This window comes from Octopus bimaculoides, chromosome 3 (assembly GCF_001194135.2).
Source record: "Octopus bimaculoides isolate UCB-OBI-ISO-001 chromosome 3, ASM119413v2, whole genome shotgun sequence".
Classification (NCBI taxonomy): Eukaryota; Metazoa; Mollusca; class Cephalopoda; order Octopoda; family Octopodidae; genus Octopus; species Octopus bimaculoides.
In genome coordinates, this window is record NC_068983.1 from 102,898,265 (window position 1) to 102,903,606 (window position 5,342).

The window sequence follows — 5,342 nt, forward strand, 5'->3', positions numbered from 1 at the left end:
GATGTAGAGTGAATGATTGCCTTAGGAGAGGAGAAGGATGCGTTGCCATAGAAATGAAACTCAAATCCTGTCCAAAACAGATTTTTTCCAAATTTGATTGTAACATTTTCCATGGAAACTTAAATTCTACTGTAATCTCATTAGTGTACTCAACAGTTTTCCTACAGAAAGAAATTCTTTGAGGATTTCATTCTTGTAAATGGTGTTTAATAATATGAAGATTTTTAAATTGGTTGCAATGATAATAATAAAAAAATCCACCATTAGTTATCAGTTTAATAAAATAAGGTATCTTATTCTTCCTTTCTGTCTCTCATACATTTATGTATGTATGTATGTATGTATGTATGTATGTGTGTGGAGGTGCAATGGCCCAGTGGTTAGGGCAGCGGACTCGCAGTCGTAGGATCGCGGTTTTGATTCCCAGACCGGGCGTTGTGAGTGTTTCTTGAGCAAAAACACCTAAAGCTCCATGAGGCTCTGGCAGGGGATGGTGGCAAACTCTGTTGTACTCTTTCACCACAACTTTCTCTCGCTCTTTCTTCCTGTTTCTGTTGTACCTGTATTTGAAAGGGTCAGCCTTGTCACACTCTGTGTCATGTTCAATCTCCCTTAGAACTACATTAAGGGTACACGTGTCTGTGGAGTGCTCAGCCACTTGCATGTTAATTTCATAAGCAGGCTGTTCTATTGATCAGATCAACTGGAACCCTCGACGTGTAACCGATGGAGTGCCAGCCATGTACGTATGTATGGTATGTATGTATGCATGAATACGTACATACACACACACACACACACAAATACATGCATAATATATATACATGCATACACACATATATACATATATACATACACACATACAATCGCACACACTCACACACACACACATACATATTTGTGTGTGTGTGTATATTCTTTTATTCTTTTACATGTTTCAGTCATTTGACTGAAGCCATGCTGGAGCACTGCCTTAAAGAGTTTTATTTAAGGAAACCGATTCCAGGACTTATTCTTTGTAAGCCTAGTACCTATTCTGTCGGTCTCTTTTGCCAAAATATTAAGCTGGTGTAAACACACCAACACTGGTTGTCAAGTGATGGTAGCAGGATAAAATACAAACACAAAAACACACACATAAATATATATACACACATATATATATATATATATATATATATATATATTGATAGAAAGGACAACAAAAGAAAGACAGAGACCTTGATATTAAGTAAATAGAGGAATTTATCTGTAAAAATATGTGACACTTATTTGGTAGCTATGATAAAACTCTGGCATCCAAAACTCGGAGTTTTATCATGGCTACCGAATAAGTGTCACATATTTTTACAGATATATATATATATATATCTGATGGGCTTCTTTCAGTTTCCATCTACGAAATCCACTCACAAGACTTTGGTCAACCTAAGGCTATTGTAGAAGATGCTTGCCCAAAGTGCCACACTGTGGAACTGATCCTGGAACCATGTGGTTGGGAAGTAAGCTTCTTACCACACAGCCACACTTGCACCTGAAAAAACATGGAATGCTTCACAAATTTGTGTGTCGTCCTTGCACAGGAGCCATGCTAATCTTCTCTGTATCATTCCAATTTTAGAATAAATACTGCTGTATATGTCGTACATACATGCATACACAGACATACATACATACATGTGATTATACTTTCCAAATGCTTGCAGCTTCCTTTCTCTCTTACACACACACACACACACACACACACACACATTCATGGGTATTATATCTACATATAAATTTATGTATAGACAAAATGCTGGTGTGTTCATCCATATTTACATAAATGCATGTATTTATCTAGCTGCATCTATATGATTACATGTGAATGTGTGCGTGTGCATGCATATACGTATATATATGTATATAGGTACAGGAGTGGCTGTGTGGTAAGTAGCTTGTTTACCAACCACATGGTTACGGGTTCATTCCCACTGCGTGGCACCTTGGGCAAGTGTCTTCTACTATAGCCTCGGGCCGACCAAAGCCTTGGGAGTGGATTTGGTAGACGGAAACTGAAAGAAGCCTGTCGTATATATGTATATATATATATATGTATGTGTGTGTATATGTCTGTGTGTCTGTGTTTGTCCCCCCAACATCGCTTGACAACCAATGGTGGTGTGTTTACGTACCCGTAACTTAGCAGTTTGGCAAAAGAGACCGATAGAATAAGTACTAGGCTTACAAAGAATAAGTCCTGGGGTCGATTTGCTTGACTAAAGGCAGTGCTCCAGCATGGCGGCAGTCAAATGACTGAAACAAGTAAAAGACTAAAAGAGTATATATATATATATATATATATATATATATATATATATATATAAAAGTTTAAATAGAGGTTAAAATAACCGCCTGAAGGGATAGAAAATATCCAATGAATTACTGGTTTGTTACCTATTATTTTATTGTGAATAGTAATATTCCTGAAGTAATAGGTTTAAGTATAAAACATTATTTATAAATATTCAAATTAAAACCCATTTACAATCTTATGTGAAAACATGCTTGGTGCTGGGGAAATATTACCTTACTTGTAAACAAGTGAGGGTGGGACTAGGAAAGGCATCCAGCTGTAGAAAATTTGTCATTATGAATTCTGTCCAGTCCATGTGAATTATACACATACATCATACTTATATACATATATACACATGCAGCATAGTTCAATATCAATAGTCCAGCCCATGCCAGCATAGAATATGAACACTAAATGATGATGATGTTAAGTGCAGGCATGGCTGTGTGGTTGAAAAGTTTCCTTCCCAGCCACATGGTTCTGGGTTCAATCCCACTGCGTGGCACCTTGCACAAATGTCTTTTGCTATAGCTCCAAGCTGACTGAAACCTTGTGAATGTATGTATGTATGTATGTATGTATGCATATATGTATGTATGTAGGTATGTATGTATGTAGGTATGTATGTATGTCTCCCTCTCTCCCTGATTTGATATCATGTGATAGCTGTAAACGAGTGTCACCATCATTCAAGTGGTGTTCTTCATTTCCAATCTTCTGTGAAAACATGCTTGGTGTTGGGGAAATCCAGCTGTAGGAAATTTGTTATTATGAATTCCATCCAGTCCATGTAAACATGGAAAAGTGGGCATTAAAACGATCATAATGATACTACTGGTTACTATTTATGCTTTGGCTAAACAGAATTATAAAATATCTATCTATATAGATGGGAGTGGCTGTGAGACACAGGAATGGCTGTGCGGTAAGTAGCTTGTTTACCAACCACATAGTTCTGCGTTCAGTCCCATTGTGTGGCACTTTGGGCAAGTGTCTTCTACTATAGCCTCGGGTTGACCAAAGCCTTGTGAGTGGATTTGATAGATGGAAATTGAAAGAAGCCCATTGTATATATATATATATATGTATGTGTGTGTGTGTGTGTGTGTGTGTGTGTGTGTGTGTGTATGCTTGTGTGTCTGTGTTTGTATCCGCACCATCACTTGGCAACTGATGCTGGTGTGTTTACGCCCCCATAACTTATTGGTTCAGCAAAAGAGACTGATAGAATAAGTACTAGGCTTACAAAGAGTAAGTCCTGGCGTCGATTTGCTCGACTAAAGGCAGTGCTCCAGCATGGCTTCAGTCAAATGACTGAAATAAATAAAAGAATATATCTATAGGTGCAGGTGTGGCTGTGCGGTCAGTAGCTCGTTTCCCAATCTCATGCTTCCAGGTTCAGTACTGTTGTGTGACACCTTAGGCAAGTTGTTTTCTGTTATAGCCTCAGGCCTTGTAAGTAGATGTGGCAGATGGAAATTGAAAGAAGGCCATCATGCACATGCCTGACAACTGGTGCTGGTGTGTTTACCAGTTTGGCAAAAGAGATTGATAGAATAAGTAACAGGCTTTAAAAATAAGAAACTGGAGTCAATACAGGTGATGAAAAATTCTTCAAAGCAGTGCCCCAGCATGGCCACAATCTAATGACTGAAACAAGTAAATGGTAAAAGATAAAAGACACATCATAAACACACACAAGACTAACAAAACAAGAAGACGTTCAGTAGTGGTGGATGGACTTTATATTTATTTGCAGAGAGTGGAGGCGCAATGGCCCAGTGGTTAGGGCAGCGGACTCACGGTCATAGGATCGCGGTTTCGATTCCCAGACCGGGCGTTGTGAGTGTTTATTGAGTGAAAACACCTAAAGCTCCACGAGGCTCTGGCAGGGGGTGGTGGCGAACCCTGCTGTACTCTTTCACCACAACTTTCTCTCACTCTTTCTTCCTGTTTCTGTTGTGCCTGTAATTCAAAGGGTCAGCCTTGTCACACTCTGTGTCACACTGAATATCCCCGAGAACTATGTTAAGGGTACACGTGTCTGTGGAGTGCTCAGCCACTTGCACGTTAATTTCACGAGCAGGCTGTTCCGTTGATCGGATCAACTGGAACCCTCGACGTCGTAAGCGACGGAGTGCCAACAACAGCAACAATTATTTGTAGAGCAAAATTTATTAAGCATATTAGAATTAATTGGGATTTTCAATTTTACTTGCACACACAATTTCGCTTACACACACAATTTCACTTACACACACACGTGCACACACACACACACGAATATATTATGCATATTCAATATGAAACACATAGACATACATGAATATATGTATGTGTGAGTAAATCTAAGAATAAACCTAAGGGCTGTCGATATACAACAAAAAGAACTTGTATGTATCACTTGGTATATATTTGTGTGTGTGCATGTCTATGTGTATGTGTGTGTGTGTGCAAAATCTCTTAATTCATCAAAAACCATAATCTATTCCAAATCATACACAATTTTTTTATTAATCTCAACCATACACAATGAAAGTCTCAAGAATTTCTTATTGCTTTTGAATCTAGACAATGGATATATTACTTTCACGTCTGGTTATCAGACAGAAGCCAATATCTGTGTCTTCTAGTACTCAATATATCCCTCAATACAAAAACTTGGCATGTAGTTTCATCTTGATTTCATTATATATAATTATATATATAAATATATATATTAATGTACATATATATATATATAATTATATATATATATTTTATCAAAGATATATTTTATAAGTATATTTTATTATATATATAAAATCATATATATACATATGTTTTATTATATATATATGCACACACACACACACACACACATATATATATATACTTATATATACATTTGTACATATATGTATATATACACACATATATATTTATATATATGCATTCATACATATACATATATATATATATATATATATATATATATATATATATATATATATATATATATATA

The 5,342-nt window shown here is 36.7% G+C and overlaps 1 pseudogene; it reads right to left on the reverse strand.

The window, feature by feature from the left end:
• Nucleotides 1–1,538: 1,538 nt before the first annotated feature.
• LOC128247453 (U6 spliceosomal RNA) lies at nt 1,539–1,638 on the reverse strand (annotated as a pseudogene).
• Nucleotides 1,639–5,342: the final 3,704 nt, after the last annotated feature.